At 40.6% G+C, this 25374-nt stretch overlaps 1 protein-coding gene and 1 long non-coding RNA gene across 2 annotated transcripts in view; one reads left to right on the forward strand and one right to left on the reverse strand.

Moving 5' to 3' along the window:
* The window catches only part of ALG14 (ALG14 UDP-N-acetylglucosaminyltransferase subunit), a 95356-nt gene that overhangs the window by 10422 nt on the left and 59560 nt on the right, over positions 1–25374 (reverse strand). The gene's annotated exons all lie outside the window — the stretch shown is intronic.
* LOC108534443 (uncharacterized) lies at positions 3439–24635 on the forward strand. Its single transcript, XR_001886975.1, has 5 exons — positions 3439–3526; positions 10545–10625; positions 14522–14714; positions 15893–16006; positions 24398–24635. It is a non-coding gene; the product is annotated as an uncharacterized LOC108534443 (long non-coding RNA).

Genomic DNA, 25374 nt, shown 5'->3' on the forward strand with positions numbered 1-25374 from the left:
CNGNCCTCGTGATCCGCCCGTCTCGGCCTCCCAAAGTGCTGGGATTACAGGCTTGAGCCACCGCGCCCGGCCATATCTTTTTTTTTTTAACTTTTAAGCCTTTTTGTTAAAAACTAAGACATAGACACACACATTACCCTAGGCCTACACAGCATCAGATCATCAACATCACTGTCATCCACCTCCACATCTTGTCCCACTGAAGGTCTTCAGGGCCACTAACATGCATAGAGCTGTCATCTCCTGGGAGAACAATGCCTTCTTCTGAAATACCTCCTGAAGGACCTGCCTGAAGCTGTTTTACAGTTAATCTTTTTTTTTTTTTTTTTTTTTACTAAGTAGAAAGAGTACACTCTAAAATAATGATAAAAAGTATAGTATAGTAAATAAACCAGTAACATAGTAATTTATTATCAAGTATTATACACTGTACATAATTCTATGTGCTATACTTTTACCTGACTGGCAGTGTAGTAGGCTTGTTTACCAGTGCTACATTAGGACAACTATGATGTCACCAGGTGATCGGAATTTTTCAGCTCCATTATAATCTTACAGGATCACTATTGTTTGTCTGTTGTTCACTGAAAAGCAGGATAAGGGAATGGGGTTATATAGAAGACAAAGACTTTCCTGAGGAGGTGACTTACTTAAAAGCAAGTATCTGATGAAGTAGTAGGGTATTCTGGGCAGAATCAGATACTGATTAGAGCAAGAGGCAGTAAAGAGGATGATGAGGGCCGGGCGCGGTGGCTCAAGCCTGTAATCCCAGCACTTTGGGAGGCCGAGACGGGCGGATCACGAGGTCAGGAGATCGAGACCATCCTGGCTAACACGGTGAAACCCCGTCTCTACTAAAAATACAAAACTAGCCGGGCGAGGTGGCGGGCGCCTGTAGTCCCAGCTACTCGGGAGGCTGAGGCAGGAAAATGGCGTAAACCCGGGAGGCGGAGCTTGCAGTGAGCTGAGATCCGGCCACTGCACTCCAGTCCGGGGCAACAGAGCGAGACTCCGCCTCAAAAAAAAAAAAAAAGAGGATGATGAATGAAGATTTTGTGGACTGACTCTAAGTTACTGAAGGCCAATGGAAGGGTTTGGGGGCTGAAGAGGAGGGGGAGCTTGAGACAGATTATAGCTAAATAGAAATATTATGCCAGGGTGAAACTGTATCTCAGGGTTCTGAACTTCTTGTAGTGAATAACCCAAACAAAGATGCAGGGCAAGACAGAATTGGTCCTGCCAGTTCTTAGTGGGAGGTGGAGAGTCAGTTCTAACATATTCTCTTCTTGGGAATTGGTAGTGGTAAAGTGGAGAATGTTAGGGATGGGGAATGCTAACCAAACCAGAAGCAAATGTAGCACAGGGGAAACGGTATCTGCTGGGGAGATTAAATAAGATAACACATGTAAAGCATTTAACACAGTGCTTGCTCCATGGTAATGTGTCAATAAATGGTCGCTATTATTATCCATCAAAGAGCAAAGTAGTATACTTGTGGCATTTTTCAAACTTTAAGAGTACTGTGCGGAAGAAAGACCTGAGCCTTATGAAACGCATAAATGATGTGGGCTGTGCTAATCTTGTCCTCAAGTCCTGTTATTCTGTCACAGGCATAGCATTGACCTGGCATGACTCAGCCTACCCTTCAGGGGATACTGGATAATAGTAACCCAGCCATCCACTTTGGTCTCTTTGTCTTCCAGTCATATATATCACTTGGAGTAGATTGGGCAGGGCAAAAATTGAGGAAGGGTCCCAGAAAATACTGCTCTTGGCAATCGGGCTTCTTCTTTTATATAAAATATATATTTTAATATATTTAAATATTAATATACATATCAGGCTCCTTCTATCTTTACATAAATATATAAATATTAAATATAAATATTTATAGATATTTCTATATCTTTATATATTTATATACATTTCTATAATATATGTTTATTTATCATTTATACATATTTATACATGTATAAAGATAGAAGAAGCCTGATTACCAAGGGCAGTATTTTCTGGACTTCCACCAACAGTGGATGCCTAAAGGATTCCTGAGCTTCCCCTACTCGGGATCTGCAGTGACCTTGTAGCATACTTCTCAGCCCGTGGCCAAATGGCCTTGAAGGTCTGTAGCCATGACATAGTGAACAAGTCTGATGACATGATAAATAAGGCTGAGCTTGTCCATTTCAAAACAAGAGTTGTCAATTTTGCCCTTGTATGGGAAACTAGACTTCCCAGCCTACTTGTGATCATCCTGATTTTTGGGGTTTGGGCTGAGCTATAAGTAGTGTAGACATCCAGGCATCAGGCTCCAACATCCCCTCTACAACTTAGGGATGCCCAGCTTTGGTTTCAGTGCATATCAGTAGCATCCTACAGACCCAAGGGGCGATACAGTCTGCATGCTCCATGCATGTTGATGACTGCTTCCCTGACTGTAACTGCAGGGAAGGCAAAAGAGCTCAGAGGTTGTCAATGCCACACTGGGTTGGTATTTCATTTCCTTGCCCTGATGTTACATCACGAAAAACAAACACATAAATAAAGACCTAAACATTTTTTTGGTTGGAATGGGCAGGCCATGCCTGCTTAGCATCATCACTACAGATCGTTATCAGGCTAACCAAACATTGTTTTCCCAACCTTCCTGGCAGCTCCTACTTTCAGTTGAGGAAACCGAATCTTTTAGTTTTCCTGTTCTCTGGACCAAGGTGATGATTTCCTGGCTTCTTGATCTTTTTTTGTTTTCATTGTATTTTCAACTCTCTGAAATGTTTTCACAGAGGGCTTTAAACTCTACTAACCCAGTATTTTTTCCTTTTGTTTTCTCCACACCCTGAAGTAAGTGGCTTCTCAAAAGCACAGACAGCTAGAGCTAGACGAAACCTCAGGGAGTAATTTAGGTCAATCCCTTTCCTTCAGCTTGAGGAGTAAGGGAAACACATTGACAATACCACTTGCTAGGTAGAGAGTCTACACGTGGCATTTTGCAAAATTACCTCATTTAAACCTCAGAATAGCTCTGAGAGGTAGAAGTTCTGTCCTCCTGTTTTAGACAAGGAAGCTATGGTACAGAGAAATTAACTGGTCTACGTGAGATCATACAGTTAGCTAGTGACATAGCTGAGACTCAAACCCATGCTTTTTGAAGATTAGGCCAGGGTTCTCCTCTCAACCCTACTGGCCTGGCTGAGGCCTGCCAACTAGGTCTAGCTTTTGCTGGAAGTGGACTTAAGGCAAGAGGGCTCTAAGAAAGGTTCTGACACAGGGAATTTAATTAAAGGTTAAATTCTGGTAATTGTTATTAACATTTTATATAGCTTTAACAGAGATATCAGTAGCAGACTATAACATGCTATTGTTACAGTAAGATGGATTAGGAAAGGTTTTCAGCAGAGAAACTGGTGAAAAACCATTTCACCATTTTCACAAGAAAAGGGAGTATCCGTCCTAAACACAAAGAACTGGCTTGAATTCAAAGTGATTATATAATTCCTGACTTCAGTCATGGCACTCTCTTAAGTAGGTAAGTGATATTTTTCCTGTGATACTTCCTCAATTTTTGTACACATACCTACGTATTAAATTTCTATCCTGCTGAACTGAAAACTGGTCAACAGTGTTCCTTATTTTATGTGCATACTATTTTTGCAGTATAAAATAAGTTTAAGAATTTTATAGAAGATGATCTGATTCATTAATTCTGAGTCAAAGGATATGTAAGAACACTTCTCTATAAGGTTCTGAGCATGTGTGTGTGTTTATGTGTGTGAGAGAAAGATACAGATATACAGAAAGAGACACATTCGTATATTCAAAGACAATGAAACAGAGGCAAGGAGGCAGAATATGACAAGTTGAGATCCTAAAGTTTCTGTACTCCTAGTGTGCTTAAAGAATGTGGTATTTTGGGCCAGGTGCTCATGCTTGTAATCCCAGCACTTTGGGAGACCAAGGCAGGCAGATCACTTGAGGTCAGGGGTTCGAGACCAGCCTGGCCAACATGGTGAAACCCCATCTCTACTAAAAATACAAAAATTAGCTGAGCACAGTGACATGTGCCTGTAATCCCAGCTACTCAGAAGGCTGAGGCAGGACAACTGCTTGAACCCGGGGGGGGGCAGAGGATGCAGTGAGCTGAGACTGCGCCATTGCACTCCAGCCTGGGCGACAGAATGAGACTCTGTCTCAAAAAATGTATATATTTTGGAGCCAAGTTTGGATTCCACACATTGAATAAGCAATCAAGGTCCTCCAACGAAAATGTCCTTCGCTGTCAGTGCTTTCAGGCTTTCAAAGGTTGCTTCCTTTAATTGTCCATCACACATTTCCCAAAAACATAGCAGTGATGCACCTCACCCATCAGTAACTTACAGAAGCAGAATGACACTGCTTTGTTGAAATCAGGAGGTTTTTGGAAGGTTTTAAAAACTGACTTCAAGTTCAGCTGAGTTACATTAAGACTGCTTGGCTGCACTAATGACTGTTTCCTGTTGCACATGCAAAAGACAAGAACATTGTAGGACTTCAGGAAAGCAGTGAGTTTATCCCAGCTCTATTCAGAGAGGATCCCACTGAAAGCAAGTAGAGGAGTGACTCTATGCTAGTGTTTCTCAGACTTTCACATCACATTCATCCAGGGGTACTTAACAGAAATGGAGATTCTTTCTAAATCAGAATCTCTGGGCCTAGGCACCAGGAATACACATTTCAAACAAGCTTCCAGGTGATTCTGGTGCACACTGGAGATTGGGGACCTCTGCTCTACACTATAGGAACAGGGTTGGCTATGTTCAGGCATGGTATCCCTACCTTCATGCAACCTGGCAGACGGGGTCTGTGTGTGTTAAAGAGGAAAAGCAGTGGGAAGAAGGAGATGTGGGCACTGGTGATCCATCAAAGGCCGTTCTCTCTCATCCTGCTCAATACCACTTTACGGGCAAGCAGCCCTGCTGAACCCATCTGGGAGGGGCTTTTCAGTGAGCCTGAGGTTTCCAATAGCAGAGAGAACTGCCAGATATTGGAGAACTCAGCCAGAATGCCCCTCCATGTGTTGGTTAGGCTTCTGGAGTCATCTCTTAGAAGGCAGGTATCCCTGAGTGGAGTTCTATCAAAAGGACTAGAAGTTAGTTGCCTAATTAACTGTTAACACTTTATTTTTATTTTTTTGAGATGGAGTTTTTTACTCTTGTCACCCAGGCTGGAATGCAGTGGCACAACCTTGGCTCACTGCAACCTCCGCCTCCTGTATTCAAGTGATTCTCCTGCCTCAGCCTCCCGAGTAGCTGGGATTATAGGCGCCCACTACCATGCCCAGTTTATTTTTGTATTTTTAGTAGAGACAGGGTTTCACCATATTGGCCAGGCTGTTCTCAAACTCCTGACTTCAGGTGATCCACCCGCCTTGGCCTCCCAAAGTGCTGGGATTATAGGTGTGAGCCACCGAGCCCAGCTGTTAATACTTTAAAAAAGGGTAGTTGAGAGTATCCAGAGAATATGGACAGGATATAAGGAAGACACCCAAAAGTGGAAAGACAAAGACATTCATATTAATAGGGAGGTGGCAGGTGGCAAGGCACCATATCCCCTGCCACTTAAAGTCATCTTGCCTGCCAAGGTGTCCCATTCCATCCCTGCTAAAAGAGCATGTGAGAAATGGCTTGCTGCAGGTGCTTCACATTACAACCTGGGTCTTTGGGGAGGTGAGGGTGCAATAAGTAGGGCTTCATTGGTGGGGTTCAGTCTGTCAGTAGCACCAGAGTGGACCCTCTCCCAGAGTAGTCTTAAGGGCAGGGGCAGCAAGTTTTAATCCAGCAGTTGATCTGGAGACATTTTGCCTGACTAAAAGCCAAATCTTGTTAAGGAAGAGATTCTCAACCACTATGGTGAGAATATTAAACCTCTGAGTTTTCTAAATCAAATACGAAGCCCCCTGTTTATTGAAACAGTTTCTGCCTAATTGCAAACAAGATGGGGTATTTGAGGCATTGACGGTCCAGGGAAGGGATAGTTGTGAAAGCATGGGCTCCGGAGCCTGACTGCCTGGGATTGCATCCTGGCTCTACCACTTCCTGCCTGTGTTATTCTGGGGGAATCATTTCACCTCTCTGTACTTCAGTTGCCTCATCTGTAAAACGGGGATTTGAGTGGTGCTTCCCTTATGGGGTTATAGGGAGGATTAAGTGAAGTAAGATCTGCAAAGCAATTAGATCATAGCACGTCTTACATTTGCTGCTTTTTTTTTATTTTTAGTTTCTCTGTATAGGACTGCCTCACAATAAATACCAAAAGATGTGTCTTGGAACTGAAGCAGGGAGGAGAATCTTTATGGCATCTGTATGGTTGATGTTCTTTCAAGATCGACAGTGGCTCTTTTGACTGAATTACAGTCTTCTCTCCTCCCCCAAATCCCACTGAGGGCATGGCTGGGCCACAGTCCAGGCATCTTCTGTTGGGGCAGCAGGTTCTCAGGTTCTCTTTGAAGAGCCTTTTAAGGGGAAAAGAGGTGGCGGTGGCAGAATAAACCCCTATTTTGTGCAGCTCAGCTAACAGGGAAAATAATGCACACCAAGTTATTTACTGGTAGGGCTTCTCAGGGTAAGATTTAAAATAAAATTCTGTTGGAGAATATAGACAGTCCATTCTAGGGTATAAAATGGAATTATCTTAACCAGGATTAAACCACACTTCCTGAGTCTGACGGAGCGTTTCCAGGGAGAGTAAGTGCCATGCAGCCTTCTATGCCAGTTGTCCATTGTTGTTCCTGACTCCCACCTCCACTGGCTGTCTAACCCCATTCAGTTTTCCCTGCCAGCCCACCATGGTGTAAGTCTTTGAAACAGAGAGCTGGGTCTGAAAACAAAACCAGGCTCCCTTTGGTTGGGGGAAGTGCTGGCAATGGGAAGGTATGAAAGAAAACAGGATGGAGGGACACTAACTTTAAATGTGATGTTATTTATAAGCAAGTGTGCTAAAATCCATGTTAAAATTCTAATAAGTACCACCAGCTTATCACTCTGTGTTGTCTCATCTATATGACTTTATTAAAAATATATTTATGAATTAAATAGTTATGACCTGAGCAGAAGGGCAGCATAGTGTAACAATAAAGTATAGATGCTGTAGTCTCAGGCTATCTGGGTTTGAATCCTGTCTGCCACTTGGCCTTCAGACTTTGGGTAAGCCAGTTTTCTTTCTAATGCCTCAGTTTTCTTATTCACAAAATGAGGATAGACATGGCAGGTAACTAACTCATAGGGTTACTGTGAGGATTAAATACATATAAGGTATTATAGTGGTACTGGCATTTTACCTGGCTTGGGGCTTGGGAAGATGAGTAAGCCATCAGAGAGCTTACAATTAATAAATGGTATTGTATTCAGCCCCTATCACATGCTTTGCACAAAGCAGGTACACACAAAAAAATCTCATGGGAAGACTGAAGAAATTACTCATACATTGTTAGGTGTCTAGAGGTGCTGGCCAGTTTAACATCACAAAATATCTCAGAACAAACATAGGTTTTATGCAATACCTGTACAAATATGAACAAAACTTTTGAAACGTCATTAGTTAAAAACTCCATGCTCCAGTCCTGAGTCTTTAAAAGCTGTGAAACATCCTTATAAAAAGCAGACTACAAAGAGAGAGCCTGTCCCAGGGGTCAAATTCCCTCCATTCAGGCAATTTAAGGCAGAAGAAAAATGTAATTTAAATCCCCCCACTCCCACCAAAAAAGACATAGTCCACAATGTTAAAAACAAAAAACAAACAAACAAACAAAAAAAACCCCTCTAGCTAAGTATCCAATTATAAACTTTCATTAGACCAATTTTTTTGGAAAACCTGAAATGAGGCTTCAAGTGCTTATCAGAATGGTTAGATATAATTATGAGGCAGGAGTATCTATAACATCCTGGTATTCTTGAGAGCATGCAGCCCTCAAATGTCCTCAATACACCAACTTTACTCCTTTTCCACTCTTCCTTTCCCCTCCCCTCTCTCTCTCTTCAGTCAGTGAAAGGCAAATCTCTGTGTTATCCCATTCCCTGCAGTTTTAACCTGCCAGGGGATTCCCTCTCCAGCTCCCTCCTGAGGGACGGGTCCAGCTTCTCTTACTGGCCAAGTTCATCTCTCCTTTGGCTCCAGCTGTCTTTCCCACACTGGATTCCTCATGGAAACCCTCTCATCCTGCTGGGAAAGGACCTCTGGCAGCACTGCCATTTATAATCTTATTAACTTTAGGAAACAGCTCTCCTACGATACACTTCTCTCTTTTCCTTCTCTTGCCCAAATCCTGTTAATTTTACACAGAAAGCCTCTCAAATCTGGGCCTTGCTCTTGATCTCCACCATCCCTGCCTGGTGCAGGCCATCTCTCCTCCCACGTGGTTCCCCCAACCCTCCCACCCACATTCCCAGCCCTATCCCTCCTGCTCCATTTCACTCATTACAGTGCTGCTACATGACTTTTTCCTAAAATGCAAATCTAGTCATGTCATCACTTACCTTCAATGGCTTCTTCCTGCCTTCAAAATAAAGTCCAAATATCCTGGATTAAAATTAGTTCCTTCCTAAAACTCACTACCTATACTGTTATTCTTCATTATTGTGGTTTGAAGGCTCGCCTGAATTATTTTCTATGGTAATAGAGAAGCTGCATAAGTATTGCTCCAGTTACTAAAACAACAATAAATGTGAGGAATCAAGAAATATATTTCTGGCCAGGCCTGGTGGCTCATGCTTGTAATCCCGGCACTTTGGGAGGCCAAGGTGGGAAGATCACTTGAGCCCAGGAGTTCAAGATCAGCCTGGGCAACAGGGTGAGACCCTGTCTCTATTAAAAAAAAAAAAAAAAAAAAAAAAAAAAAAAAAAAATTAGCTGGGTAGCATGCACCTGTGGTCTCAGCTATACTCAGGAGGCTGAGGCAGGAGGATTACTTGGGCCTGAGAGGCAGAAGTTGCAGTGAGCCGTGTTCAAGGCACTATACTCCAGGCTGGGTAACAGAGCAAGATCCTGTCCAAAAAAAAAAAAAGAAAAAAAAAAAAAAGAAATATATTTCCTGTTGGTAGCCATGTATTTGGTGATCATTTAGGTACAACCAGTTGTGCAATTCTAAAGCAGACTTAATTGTTCCAAATGCTTCCTTTGTTCAAATTAATGAGTTCTGTAATACATAAACCAGGATTAGCAAAGATTTGGCCAGTGTGAGTTAATTCAACCTATACTTACTGGAAATCAAAAGCTGTAAGACCAACATGCCACATTAATAAAAAAAAAAAAAAGAAAAAAGAAAAACAGGAATGAGGAGGGAGAAAAATCACCAAATTGAAGGTTCAGAAAGAGAAGACGAGAAGGCAACAAAGACATATCCTACCTACCAAATGACCAATTCTGCCCCAGGCTGTGCCTGATCAAAAAATGGCAGTTAACACACACTCAAATTCTTTGTAAATAATTTGTAATTTCATTTTAGTCTCCACAGCCACAATAGGTGGTAGCTATGATTATCCATATTTTAAGGTGAGAAAATAGGCTTGCAATATTTATTTTGCTTACCATGGTAATCACTGGTTAAATACAATGCTTAAAGTTAGGGGGTAATACTCAACCCTCCTGTTTCCCTAGAGGGAAGGGAATTTCCAAGTCCCAGGTGGGAAGAGTAGAGTCTCTTCTTTTCAGTCTTCTCATTCTATCCTTCCCTAAGGAGAAAGAGCAGCTTGCCTGAACAGTGAGTTTAGAAGGACAGACTGAGGATGCTCAGCCAGCCCCATGGGCTTTTCACTTTTTAAATTCTTTTCAGCTTGTCTATTGTCAACATGTGACCATGCTCTACACCCCGACTGGTGTGCTGCATAGGGAAAAACAGAAGCAGGCCTGCTGTCTAATTTAGGAGAGAAGTATTAGTAAACCTAGGCTGGCTGCATATATAAGCAGCATCTTCCAACATGGCTTTTATTGTTGATAAAGTGAATAATTTGATTTCTATGCCTTCTTTTTTTTAATTTTTAATTTTAAAGACAGAGTCTCACTCTGTAGCCCAGGCTGGAATGCAGTGGTGCCATCTCCGCTCACTGCAACCTCTGCCTCCCAGGCTCAAGCAATTCTCATGTCTCAGCCTCCCGAGTAGCTGGGATTTCAGGTGTGCACCACCATGTCTGGCTAATTTTTGTATTTTTAGTAGAGATGGGGTTTCACCATGTTGGCCTGGCTGGTCTCGAACTCAAACACCTCAAGTGATCCACCAACCTTGGCCTCCCAAAGTGCTGGGATTACAGGTGTGAGCCACCAAACCCAGCCATTTCTATGTCTTATTTCTCAACTGGTTATGAATGTAAGTGGAGAAGACAGAGGGCTATCAACTGGCTTCCTAAAAGCCAAATACAAGGCATAAATATAGGCATTCAATTAAATGAATGAATGAATTTGTCCAAGGCCACATAGCTAATAAGCTATAGAGTAGAGACCTGAATCTGTGTCTGACAGAAAGGCATGATTTTCTAAACTTCCACTTTGGTGCTTCTCATACGATGTACTATTTCCAGGAGTAAATTCATGCTTCAAGATGGCTGCCAGGAAACTGGAAACACTGGTTGTTGCAGGCACAAAGTACCTGAAAGACACAGGTATGCCTAAGAATGTTGCTGATAATCTATTTTTCTACAACAGTGATGAGGGATGAGTTCAGTAATGACTGCTTGTTGTCAGCTATCTCATGGGCCAATATCGATTAAGCCCTGTAGGTACCTGAGGGGGAACCTGCAAGGTGGGGAGAAGTAGTGTAAGCAGCCCCAGATCGGGAAGGAGAAAGGCAGGCAGCCTCGCCTGAAGTTGGATGAGCACAAGAGGGGCGGGGCAAGGGACTGAGGACCAGGGGAAGGAGGCTGAGCGGGTTGGGGATTGGGGGAAGGCAGGGGAAAGAGGATGAACATAAAAACGCCAGGACAGCAAAAGACTGAAGAGAAAAATATGTCCAAACAAAAAATATAAAGGGGAGACAGATGAAAGAACAAGAGTAAATCACATGCTATGAAAATAGCCACAAACGGATTTTCCATTTCATGTCAAAATGATGAAAAGTGAGAGCTGGCCTGTGTGCCAGTAGCCTTCAGAAACTCAGAAATAAAATATTCCATTTGAAAATAGTTTGGGGAGCCAGTAGATGACAAGATTCCTCCTGCAGGCAAAAGTGAATTAAAGCAACGATAGTTATCTACTGCTCCTTCCCCACTCCCACTGTTTGGCTGGCAAGCACATATGAGCTCAGCAGGACTCTGTAATTGCTTTTTAAGAGTATCTGGTAGAACTCAAGATTGTGTGTTCACAAACACCATATAAAAACAGGGTCATCTTTGCCTTCCACGAAGTGTTTTTCACTCTCTTTCAAGGCCCAGCTTAGTCTTTTTTCCCCTTACTAAAGCGGCAAACAAAGAATTCTCTGACACACAGCACCCACTGCAGATGAAAGCACTTAAGTGTGAGTGAAAGCAACAATGTTTAGAGTGACATTTACTAGCTGAAAACAGTGAAATCAGAGCGTTCCAGTTCACGGAGATTAAATGTCAGGCTTTAAACATTTAGTAGAGTATTAACTATGGAAGTTTTAAAATTTAGGATTCAGTTTTATATTGCAAACAGCACTTAAAACTTTTTAAAGCAAGGAAACAAGTGGTCCATTGGCTGAATAAACATATTTATTTTCAACTGAAAGTGAATGAACTGCAGGGCAGTTACTGAGCTTAGCGCAACAATACCAGAGCTGCTCACTGTCCTTCACCATCTCAGATTAATGAGAAGGGTGACATTCCTCATACTTCATGTTTTAGAAGACACAAGTCAAAGTCCAAAACACAGGGGTTTGCGGGCACATAATTTTCCACAGTGGTTGTGGACTTTAAAAGTTCAAGAGTGTTTATATTATTGTTCTAGAATGAATGCCCTCGCTCCTTTTTTTTTTTTTTTTTTTTTTTTTTTTTTTTTTTTTTTAGACAGGGTCTTGCTTTATTGCCCAGGCTGGAGTACAGTGGCACCATAATGACTCACTACAGCTCTGACCTCCTGGGGTCAAGTGAGCCTCCTGCCTCCACCTCCTGAGTAGCTGGGACTACAGTGTGTGTCATGCCTGGCTAATTTTTAAAAATTTTAAAATATTTTGTAGAGATGGGGTCTTACTATGTTGCCCAGGGTGGTCTTGAACTCTTGGCCTCAAACAATCCTCCTGCCTCGGCCTCCCAAAGTGTTGGGATTATAGGAATGAGCCACTACGCCCAACCTGAATGCCTTTTAATGGACCAAAAAAGTAAGAGGGGAAAATATAGCACTTTTGTTTAAGATTATTTTCCATAGATAAATTTATTGATGACAAAATTAGCTATAATTTCTAAATATAACATCCATTTTTTGATTCAATCACAAAACCTCAGAATTTGATATCAGCAGTCCTTTCATTCAAAGTCAGCTGGTTAATTATCTTCTCTATTATGCTTACTATGAGGTGTTGGATAGATACAAAGCCAGTGATAATGGATATTTCAAACTTTGTTTTAAACATCTTGTAAGCATTGTATTCAATTCCCAATATCTTTATGAGGTGGCCACAATTATCCTCATTTTACAGATAAGAAACCCGGGGCTTTGAAAGATTAAGGGCTTTGCCCAGGACCAGAGGACTACTAAATTATGTAGTACCCAAACTCCAGCGCTGACTCCAACGCCTGGGTAATTACTTCCTTTTTTTTTTTTTTTGAGATAGCATGTCGCTCTGTCCCGCAAGATGGAGTGCAGTGGCACGATCTTGGCTCACTGCAACCTCTGCCTCTTGGCTTCAAGCAATTCTTATGACTCAGCCTCCCCAGCAGCTGGGATTACAGGTGCCTGCCACCGTGTCTGGCTAATTTTTGTATTTTTAGCAGAGACAAAGTTTTGCCATGTTGGCCAGGATGGTCTCGAACTCCTGACCTCAGGTGATCTGCCTGCCTTGGTCTTCTAAAATGCTGGGATTACAGGTGTGAGCCACAGTGCCTGGCCCTGGGTAATTAACTTTTTTTTTTTTGAGACAGAGTCTTGCTCTGTTGCCCAGGCTGGAGTGAAGTGGCGCAATCTTGGCTCACTGAAAGCTCTGCCTCCTGGGTTCACGTCATTCTCCTGCCTCAGCCTCCCGACTAGCTGGGACTACAGGTGCCCGCCACCACATCCAGTTAATTTTTTTTTTTGTATTTTTAGTAGAGACAGGGTTTCACCACATTAGCCAGGATGGTCTCAATCTCCTGACCTCGTGATCCATCAGCCTCGGCCTCCCAAAGTGCTAGGATTACAGGAGTGAGCCACCCTGCCCACTTCCCCCCACTTTTTTTTTGAGACACAGTCTTGCTCTGTTGCCCAGGCTGGAGTGCAGTGGAATGATCTCGACTCACTGCAACCTCCGCCTCCCGCATTCAAGCAATTCTCCTGCCTCAGCCTCGTGAGTAGCTGGGATTACAGGTGTGTGCCACCATGCCTGGCTAACTTTTTTATTTTTAGTGGAGATGGGGTTTCACCATGTTGGCAGGATCTCTCCATCTAGCAGTGACCACAGAGATGTGAACAAATACAGTTTAACTCAAGCAATGCCACAACAAGAATACGAAGAGAGAGATACACAGAGTAATTCCGATCTTGGAAGACCTCACAGAGGAAAAGACATTGAAGCCAGGTCTTGATGCATGAGGATAAGTCTTTCAGACGAAAAAGGCAATGGTTACTCTAGAAATAAGGAAATGCATGTACCAAAATTTAGAGGGCTTGACACGTCCATGGAATGTTCAGAGTGCAGTGTGTATTTGAAGGTGGGGTGCCTGGAAGCAGAGACACAAGGCAGTTATAACAGCCAGGTGAACATGAAAAGGGAGGCAGAAGTAAGGTAATGGAGGAGGCCAGAGTCAGGACATGTTTCTAAGCCAGAAACAAAATGGTCTATGACTGCCTATGGTCATAGGCAGTGAGAGAGAAGAATCCATAGTTGCTGGATTTGTATACTGTTACATCATTTAGGTTTCAAAATTAAGGAGGTAAGACAGATTAGGAGTGGGGACAGGGATCAGAAAGATGGTATCTTAGTTCAATTTGGAAAAACTGAGTTTGAAATACTTGAGAAGCAGTTAAGCATCCTCTTTACTGCATTCTTCACTTGAATAAACATTGAGTATCTCTTGTATCAAGTAAAAAGAAAATTAAAAGAGGAATGAAACTGGATCCCATCCTCCTAGAGTTCACTGTATAGTCTGGTTCTTCATGGAGCAGTAGATAAGCTGAACTTATGAGGGGATTTCTGTTTGTTATGGTGACTAAGGGGTGCTATTTGCACTTATTGGACAGGTTCCAGGGATATAGACATTCTGCAGTACTTGGGATTGTCTTACATCCCTCTTGACTTTCAATGTCCCATTGGACATCTACATGTGAAAAATCTGTTTAGCGCTATTTGAACCTAAAACCTAATTCTGTTTTACATAGAAAGACAAATTTTTTTTTTTTTTTTTAACAGGTTTTATACTGAATTGTCCTAAATAGAACCTTCATGGAAACTGAGGGAAGACTATACTTGGTTTGTTTGGAACTTTACAAAAGTTGTTCACCATTTTAAAAAATTACATCATGGGCAGCAAAGCTGCTCACAGGTTTTGAGTTATCAATACAATGAACCTGGATCGGTCTGAATTGTAGCTGTCCTACTCATGGTAATTCTATATTCAGAATCTATGCACTTGATTATGCCTCCTGGTTGGTCATGCCTGGGTATGTACATATTGCAAAACATGTAATTTGACTACAAATTCCTTTCATTTTTCCTTTTTATTACAATTAGAGTATTTTATTGCACTTCTGGAATTATATATAGGTAGGTTCCATTAACTATGACTTTCAATTCAGGATAGGAAAGGACATGATATAAAAAGGATTACAATAGGTTTGAGAATGACTAGTGAGAAATAGACATATATAAATTGAATTGAATACAAAGGAATCCCTGAAAGCACTTCAGAGAGGTAAAAAGTAAAAGGGAGAACCAGGAAGAGAGATTATTGGCCATGGGAGATCTGGGAAGACTCATGGAGGAAGAATGAAATGAGCAGGAGCTGACTGATATCCTTCGTTAGAATAACTCCAGAAATGTGGGGCTTAGTACCCACCTTAGAACCTGTCTCCAGTGAGGCCCAGTCATTCTGGCATGGCTTTGTTATCAATTTCTTTTCCATGCTCTTCCTGTATCTTCCCGACAAAGGCCTTTGTTCTGGGAGGCTCCAATGGGCAGAGTATGATGAATCCCTAACCTCTGTGGTGTCTCCTCTGGAATCTGAAAACTGTGGTCTCTGTAATACTTTCTGGTTAATCTTCTCTTCTTTAGGCTAAACCTCCCCACCTCCTCCAACTGTTTCTCATATAATTCGGTTTCATATTTCCTCACCATCTGGATCATTTTCCTCTGAACATGCTGCAATTTGTCAAAGGCCCTTTAAAAGTGTGATGCCTAGAACCGAATGTGGCTTCCAGAGTTGAAATATGTAACTGTATTTCCTAATATTTCCAAAAGGCAAAAACATTATCCCTTTGCACAGGCAGTGAGATCAGAACAGAGGAGGGGGGTGGGGACGGTCTGTCTTAATAATCACTGTATTGCCAGTATTAAAAAATTTCCTTTTTTGTTTGAGCAAGTTCTATATGAATTTTTAATACTTGCAAGTAGACTTCTGATCTCAAAGAGGGTTTTCCCCTTTGTTCATTTTTGTTGTGAGGATTAAATGAAAAAATGTAGGTCTGCCTAACAAATACTAACAATTATTTTTATTTGCCGATAGCATCCATCTACCAGCATCCTATGGTCATTTCCCATCTGAAAACATTTTTCTCTTAACAGACTGTGCCCTGCCCATGTCCCAAGTCATCTAACCAAGACTGGCGGGAACACCACCCTTTCCAGGGGCTTGGTCTATAAAATGGAATTAGTATTTCTGCCTTAAGCTTGAATCTGGTATGTATCTGGAAAACCTCTGCATTCCTGCGTGTCTAATAAACCTCGGCTTTAGCCCCAAAATGCAAAATTCCATCAAGGCTCCTGATTTTTCATCCCATTTTGGTCTGAGACCGAAATCTTGCAGCAACTTGACTGGCTATTGTGAACATGTTGTCTACACAGGCTAAAACAGTACCAGCTTATCTCAGTCTAGATGCTAGGGGCCCCCAAAACCACAGCAATACCATCCACTGGTTTGAACTTATGGAAACTATAGCAGACCTCTGTATAAGGAAGTTACTCTGACATGAATACTAGCTTGCTATCCTCCTTGAATGCAATGACTTCAAGAAGTGGGAGACAGGTTAGCCATGGAAGTCTAAGCACTTTATGTTATACCTGCCAGCTGCCCAAGTTTCAACGTGCCTTTACAGCTGAACAGACCAGTTCCAAGGTAAACTAAATGACAGCAGGCGTATTTGTCTGTTTTGTTAGCTGATGTATCCCTCACCCTTAGAATAGTGCCAAACACATAAGAGGTGCTCAACAAACATTAGTGGAATTAACTAATAAAATGATCTGGTATGCTAGACATCTGTTTTTGTTTTTCTCAGTATTCCTTTCGTCTGAGAATCGCTTTTTTCCCATTCCATGTTATTCTGGTGGAGCTGTCAGTCATGAAACAGAACAAGCTAACAAATGGTGCCATGAGTCTAGGGGCTCATGGAGATATAAGTCCCTAATTCCTAGATTCCCTACAGTAAGCATGTATCTGTAGTGCTTCCTACCTCTAGAGAATCTGAGGCATACAATCAGGAGCGTTGATGAATGTGGGTGGTACATGCTACAGGTAGATTTATTCAGAGGCTAAACTTTATGTGAACATTTATCACAAAATCCAAGCCAACAGGATAAAATATACCTCTAGTGAGAATAAGCTTATGTTTCTATTACTGACTTTCATAACTAATCAAATACAAGTATCAGAAATTAAATTATTCAAATAAATTTAAGATGAAGCTTTTTCAAATTTCTATTAGGTGAAATACAAGTTTTATAAGGTTAGCTTTAATATGATAATACTACTTAGAAAATAGGTTTTCAGAAAAAATTTAATCTGTAGAATTAAAAAACCCTATATATTGGATTTAAATGATCCAGTAAGTGGGTGACAGGAGAGCTATGGTTGTATAAGGATTTTTTAAAATTGTGGTAAAGTATATATAAAATTTACCCTCTTAACCACTTTCTACATGTACGATTCAGTGATGGTAAGCACATTTACAAGGTTGTGTAAATATCACCACTATCCATTTCCAGAACATTTTTATGATTACAAACAGATACCATGTATCCCTTAACCAATAATTTCCCATTTCCCCCCTTCTTCAGCCCCAGTAACGTCTATTCTGCTTCCTATCTCTGTGAATTTGTCTATTCTGGCTACCTGAAATAAGTGGACTCAGACAATATTTGTCCTTTTGCGCTGGCTTATTTCATTTACCATGATGTTTTCAGGGTTCATCCATGTTGTGGCATGTATCAGAATTGTGTTTTTTATGGCTAATATTCCATTGTGTATATATACTGCATTTTGTTTCTCCACATCTGTTGATGGACACTTGTTTCTACCTTTTGACTGTTGTGAATAATGCTGCTATAAATACTGGTGTACAAGTATCTGTTTGAGTCTCTGCTTTCAGTACTTTTGAGTATATGCCTAGGAGTAAAACTGCTGGGTCATATGGTAATTTTTTTATTTTTATATTTATAAAATATTGTATATTTTATGTATAATCATGTTTTATTTAAAATGACTTATAAGACAAAATTTATTAATTTAGGAACTATACATTTTGAAAATTTTACTTTTCACTCTCTATTTCACTTATCATTATTAAAGATGGAGCGATTACTATAGTAAGTAGAGCAGAGAATATATCATTTCCTTGTAGCGAAGGAAGGAGGAATTTCCAAGCAACACAAAGAAGTCACAATAATTGTGCTGTGCTGAAATGGATTTTGACCAGTCACCAGGGTTTTGACAAACACAAAATACAGTCTTTAGAAAACTCAAAGTTCCATTCAGAAATAGAATAAGAATAAATCCCATTATTTGATCACACAATTGTATTCTCTGTATGCAAAATAATTGATTAGTATTCATCAAAAGTGTAACAGTCATGAAAGATAAGGCAAGACTGAGGAATTGTCACAAGTTGGAGGAGACTAAGGAGATCTGACAACTAAATATAATGTGGATTCTGGATTGCATGTGGAACAGAAAATGAACAATGGTGGAAAGACTGGTAAAACCTGAATAAAGCCTGTAATTTAGTTAATAGTATTATACCAGCATTAATAAACTGTACCTATGATTGTATAATATGTTAACGTTAGTGGGAGCTGAGTAAAAAGCACACAAGAATTCTCTACTATTTTTGCAACTTCTGTGTAAGTTTAACATGATTTCAAAATAAAAGCTAAAAGGAATTATAGTTTCTAGACTAATAGGCTTTTGAAATTTTTAACCCAAATAATTATAGATAGCAATGATAAATTTGGGGTTTTAAGTATGATCCATGAATGAGCCTCCAACATTCATTAGACTTTTTATAGTTAGTGCCTCTAATAAACAATTCTCTCATGTCCCCTCATTGTCATACTGGTCCTGTGTTTCTTCCTCCTAGATTCATCCTCCCAAACCTTTCAACTTTATCTTATGGAACAAACTTTACATAAGAAAGCTCCTCCTAACATTTATAGCTTCTCAAATAATTTTCCTCTTCAACTATTGCCAAATCAATGTTTATAGCCCAGATTGCTCTCTGAGTTCTGACAGTACATCCAGTAGACATCCCTACTTCCAAACGCAGCTGAAGTTTGACTCATTTGCCCAAGTCAAAACCATAGGACTCAGCCTAGACTTGTCCTCAACCACCTCCATTCTCTGCTCCCAAGTATCTTAGTCTGTATTGTAGTAAAAAATCCAGTATATTCCACTCACTAAAGTATAAAGCTGAAATTCAGCCATCTTTATCATTGATATAGACACAATGAAGTTGTCTGTCAATGATAAAGATAAAACCTCACTTTGGCCTAAATGGCAAAAGAGATTGTAGAAATTGATTATGGGTGAATTTAGGAAATTTTTGATGGTGATGAAAATGCCCTTTATATTTTGTATTAAAAGAGAAAGAAGCTATAAGCTATTGTATACTGATATTTCTATCAGCCATGTGCCTACTCATTTGTGTATTCTGGATTTAGAAAACACCACAAAAAATGAATTAGTTCCTTTTGCCATTCCTAAATTCTACAAAGAAAAGATAGTTCTTGACTGGAAGAGGAAAAAAAAAAAAAAAAAAGCCAGAATATCATTCCATATTTAGTAAAAGGTTCTAAAGATTTGGAAGATAAAATTCCAATTCTAACAGGGCATAGCAGAAATAAGAACAAGCAAAGTTCTTCATTATATAAATAAAGATATTGAATAAAGTCAGAAGAAACCATCCTGACCATATATTGAGAATACTGTGTGCTGACCTGGCCTTGCTATAATCAGAAAGTCAACTCAAAAAAAGAATGATAAATAGGAAGGCATCTGGATTAGCCTAGAAACCTGAAGATCCCAATTACTTCCTGCTATGGACTGAATGTCTGTGACCTCCCAAAATTCATACTTGAAATCCTAACCTCCAAGGTGATGATATTAGCAGATGGGCTTTTGGGAGATGATTAGGTCATAAGGGTGAGACCCTCACAGAACAGGATTAGTGTCTTATAAAAGAGACCCTAGAATGTTCCCTCATCCCTTCTATCATGTAAGAGTACAGTGAGAAGACCACTGTCTATGAACCAGAGAATGGACTCTCACCAGATACCAAATGGGATGACTCCTTAACCTTGGACTTCCCAGCCTCCAGGACTGTGAGAAACAAATTTCTATTGTTAGTAAGCACTCAAGTTTATGGTACTGTGTTATAGCAGCCTACAGAGACTCCCATATAGAACAGGATTAAGATTCATTATTCTTTATTACTGGAATCTAAAAACTATATGTGACTAAGTGTTTTAATCTGTATTTTTAATGACTTACAGTGATGAAAAGTTGATATGGTTTGGTTGTGTCCCCACCCAAATCTCATCTTGGAACTGTAGCTCCCATAATTCCCATGTGTTGTGGGAGGGACCCAGTGGGAGATAACTGAATCAAGGGGGTGGTTTCCCCCATACTGTTCTTGCGGTTAAGTCTCATGAGATCTGATGATTTTATAAGGGGTTTCCCTTTGGCTTGACTCTCATTCTGTCTTGTCTGCTGCCATATAAAATGTGCCTTTTGCCTTCTACCATGATTGAGAGGCCTCCCCAGCTGCATGCAACTGTGAGTCCATTAAACCTCTTTTTCTTTATAAATTACCCAGTCTCAGGTATGTCTGTATTGGCAGCGTGAAAACGGACTAATACAAAAGTAAAACTCAAAACATTTAACCAAATTTAGTTTAATTCTCATTTTGTCATATGAACTTCCACTAAATATGATTTGGATCTTTTGGTGGATGTCACAGTAACCTGAAATCTCTAGGTTAGGGAAATAATACTATCCAACTAGGTCAGAAGTAGACTCGGAACTAAACTCACACAAACTATTTTACAGTTGTTTTGTCTTATTAGAGTGAGCTACTGTGCTACTGTAGTGGAGTCCAATGAGATTTTGCTGCTCATTAAGTAATAACTCATTCTCCACATCTGCTACTGAGAAACACAAATGCCAGATTTGGTAGTCACGAAAGCTGTGTATGTCAAATCAGGCAGTTTAGTCATATACCCTATCACCATATGTGGGTTTCTTCTTGAGAACATCTTTGCTCCATGGTCAACGGGGCCTGTTCCAGGAACCCTGCTTTGATAGAATTTCCTAGTATGTCATGTTAGAATCAGTGAATCAGAGACTCTTGAAGCTAGAAAGAAACTGTAAGTTCAAAACTGATATCACAGGAAAAGTATAATCTGGTGAGATACTATTCAAGTCTTTCTTGTATTTGTCCTGTTGAAACAATGAAAATCAGGCTAGGCACGGTGGCTCATGCCTGTAATCCCAGCACTTTGGAAGGCCGACAAAGGTGAATCATCTGAGGTTGGGAGTTTGAGACCAGCCTAGCCAACATGGTGAAACCCCTTTTCTATTAATAATACAAAAAAACTTAGCTGGGTGTGGTGGCAGGCACCTATAATCCCAGCTACTCAGGAGGCTGAGGCAGGAGAACTGCTTGAAACTGGGAGGTGGAGGTTGCAGTGAGCCAAGATTGCGCCACAGTGAGACTGTCTCAATTAAAAAGAAAGAAAGAAAGAAAGAAACAATAAAAAACAATCCAGAAGAATCTTTCCCTCTCATCACAAATGTTAGAGTTGCTATATATAATTAAATATAGAATTGTCTCATTTTTCTAGTGCAGGATAACAAGCTGTATTTGAAATTAACCATAAGCTATTGTTTATTCACGTATCCTAGCCCTCCATCTCTTTTGATGGAAATAAGTTTCCTGTTCTTGTTTTTATTTTTTTTTTTGAGACAGAGTCTTGCTTTGTCTCCCAGGCTGGAGTGCAGTGGCGCAATCTCGGCTCACTGCAACCTCTGCCTCCTGGGTTCAAGCAATTCTCCTGCCTCAGCCTCCCGAGTAGCTGGGACTACAGGCGCCCGCCACCACGCTCGGCTAATTTTTTTTGTATTTTTAGTAGAGATGGGGTTTCATCACATTGGCCAGGCTGGTCTCAAACCCCTGACCTTGTGATCCATCTGCCTCGGCCTCCTGAAGTGTTGGGATTATAGGCGTGAGCCAACGTGCCTGGCCAGTTTCCTGCTCTTTATAATAAAAATACAGCAACCAGGATATGGATATCTACAATGTTTTGACAACAACTAAAACAAAAAGCATCTCAAATCTGTACTGACTCTGTAGACAAAAGAGGTCAAACAATTACTTCAGAGTCTCAAAATTAATTTATAGGCCTCGTGAGAAAACTAAACTAGTCTAGTAGACTAGACTCCAGCTTGGATATTTTACTGTTCTCAGGTCGCAGTGAGATCAAATGCTTCAGCATATAGTTTTCGTCATGGGTTATTTTTATTTTATTAGCATTGCCTTTAAATCACTTTCTTCTTAAAAAAAAAAAAAAAAACCACCCTTCTAGCATGTCCAAATTTATGATTCCCCACTTGAATTATGCAATTCCATTATGAAGCAGTGGTCTATACTTTACCCTTTACCCAACTTTTATCATTTTGTATTTAGAATCATTCTCAGAAGTACAAATTAGTTGATTACTGAACAAGTTCTAATTACTCCCCAGAGACTGTGGGAACTTAGGGTTTCAGTACAGCATTGTTCACTGTCCGGCTGTGAAACAGCCTTCCTCCTCTGGTGACTGATCTGTTAGTGATTTAAGAACTGACCTAAAGGGCTATTTGTTCTGGGCCCTTTGAAGAGTGTTTGCTTCCCCTGACTTCCAGAATGATTCTGTCAGACATCCTGAAGCCTCATGCCATATTCTTTACTATGTAGTTTGTGCAGCCTGGAATAATGGGATAGTGGCTAATTAACCTGTTCTTACCTCCAGAAGAGGGCCTGTGATTTAAAACACCTCTGAAAAATCACATTGATCCTTCAGTCTGGAACCCTGAGGCAGGTCAATTCTGTTCCCAGTCCAGATCATCCTTCCTTCTTAGCGTCAGACTTGGGGCCATGGCTGGATTCTAGACTACAAACTCTTCTGAGCACAAATAGACCTCTCCATTTCCCATGGTGCCTAGCTCTATTCTCAGCTCACAGCAGTTACTCAATGCAAAACAAAAACAAATTTGTAAATAATTTGTTTAGAATTATCTACAAAAAATTAAATTATGTGTAAACTTATAATTACAATTATTTACAAATTGATTTATAAATAATTTTATTTGTCAATAAAAGCTTATAAAATAACAAAATTATGGCTAAATAACTTCAAAGGATAGCTTTGACATGTAGGTTTTATGATCCCAGAGCAATGACGTCAGAAAGGCATTCTATATTAATAGTTTCTGGCTATCTTAAAAAATAAAAAGTGATTCAATGAATAGCATTTTCTTTAAGAATTAAGTGCTCATGTTGATGGAATGGCAGCAGAAAAAGACCCAAGTTCCTAAGCCTTCGTTACGATTCCTAATCCTTTGCAATCTGAAGAGCGCTCTATACAGTTTTAAACTTGCCACAGCACTCAGAAGAGGGGAGGCCTAAGTCCCCAGTCTTTGATAACAAAGAGGGCAGAACACACCTGATAGTAGGTTGGGAGCAAGTCAGGGTAATAAAGGTGAGCCAGGAAGCAGTTCAAGGGGCTTGTGAACGCCATTCACCTCTCAGTGGAATCCCGGAGGGATCAGTGGGTGTTAGCTGAGGAGGAGATATTTAACCGAGAGAGATGGAGATCTGGAGAAAGCTGGGACTGGGTACTGCTAATTTCCATCTGGTAGAGCTAGTGTGTTCCAGTTCCTTACTATTCACTTATTAATCAAAGATCTCTCCAAGCACCTGACACACTGCTAAGTTCCACAGGGATACTAATAAAGCCAGGAAGCTTGGTTTTTGGCTCTTAAAGTACTCACAATCTAATCTGGGGAGGGAGAAAATTCAGCAGAAGTTAAATGACTAGAGAACAATTAAATGCTAAACTCTAAGTTCAAGAGGAGTTCACAGGAGGGCAAGATCTGGATGGAGTAATGGTGCAAGACAAAAAGCCTCAGAAGAAGCCTTAAGAAAATGAAGAACCAAACTGGGGAACTGAGGTTGTTTGTGAATCAGGTGCATGTGGATGAGCCCTTCTTGAGAGGGGCAGGTTTGGAAGGATGTCCTTGAATGGTGGTCCAGCAGGACGGAGCTGAAATTCATTAGTAAATCCTCACACACTGTTTTTGGAAGTGATGGAGTCTGTGATGAAAACATAAGAGGGCCAGAAAACAAAGAAGAGAGAAGCAAATAATCTTTGGTTGTTTTCATGCCTGAAGAGGCTCACTGTGGCATGAAAATCAACATGAAACCAGTCAGAATACCACAGCATCCAAACTGGGCATTGTGTAGATATTCCGTGGTCTAAGTTTTAAAACATTTATTAACCTCTTGATTTCTGGAAGATAATGTTTAACTTAATGACAAAAGAGGAGAAAGATCCAGGAACTTACCACGGGGGCTTCTTATGCATGAATGTTCACACAAGACTATGAAGTAGATATCATGGTCCCTGTTCTACAGGTGAGGAAAAGGAAGTTTATGGAGAATAAACAGCTCACCTAAATTTGTCCAAATAGTAGAATGGCAGACCTAGATTTTAAACCCTGGTATGCATGTTGCTCAAGCCCATTTTCTCTATTCCATGTAGGTGTATTCTACCTAATACCTTTCAAGAGGAGAAAAGTCTATGATGTCGCATTTGTTGTGTGGTCAGAGAGCTGAACCTGGAGCTGGGAGAGACAAGAACTGTTTTTTTATCCACGCTTTGCTATTAGTTCTAAGACTTTGGACAAGGCACTCCCTTCTTTTGGTTCTATTATCTAAACTTTAAAAAGTGGGTATAGAATTAAATTGTTGGTAAGGTATCATCTGTATAAGTTTGTAATTCTAAGTGTACAAAAGGCTTCTCCATCAGAGAATGTCCATTGAATAATATGACTGCTCTAATAAAAAGAGGAAGGGGAATATGCGGACACATGCTGATTTTTATATTTAGAAACCCACCAAGATATAAATATAAATTCAGAAATCTACCAAGATCTAAATCTGGTAAATATGAACTATACTGCCACAACAGCAATGGAAGCTCCAGGACTTTAAAGAAGGTTCAGTGACAGCAGGTTTATCTCACAACTGTGTGCAGTAAGCCCACTGCCTTCATTTACATGGCATGCATTTAGTCCCCAAGAACACCTATTGGGCCTCCAAGCCACCTCTCAGCACTGCTACTGCCCACTCAGATCCTCAGAAAAAGGCTTGAAGGATGGACACAAAGACAGTCCAGTCAGGGAACCTACAAAAATGAAACCACCAGAGGTAAGAGACCACAGAGAGGATAGCCCAGGCAGGTAGTCACTACTTAGGGCTACTTAACGTCCATCCTGCAGTCACCAGCCCTTGTCATTTTGCAAAAGGTTGTGTGTGTGTGTGTGTGTGTGTGTGTGGTGTGAAATACCTTGACTAAATACGTGGTCCAAATACTGACCAACTGCATGAGTCGGACAAGGTGTGTGCGTCTGCTATGGCCCAAGGACCATCAGTTTGCTTCAGAACTGGCTGACAAAAAAGAGAAGGCAGGAGGCCCTGATGAGTGCTGGTCTTCGAAATAAAAAGGAGCTAATTGAA

This window comes from Rhinopithecus bieti, unplaced genomic scaffold (assembly GCF_001698545.2).
Source record: "Rhinopithecus bieti isolate Rb0 unplaced genomic scaffold, ASM169854v2 scaffold_11919, whole genome shotgun sequence".
Lineage (NCBI taxonomy): Eukaryota > Metazoa > Chordata > Mammalia > Primates > Cercopithecidae > Rhinopithecus > Rhinopithecus bieti.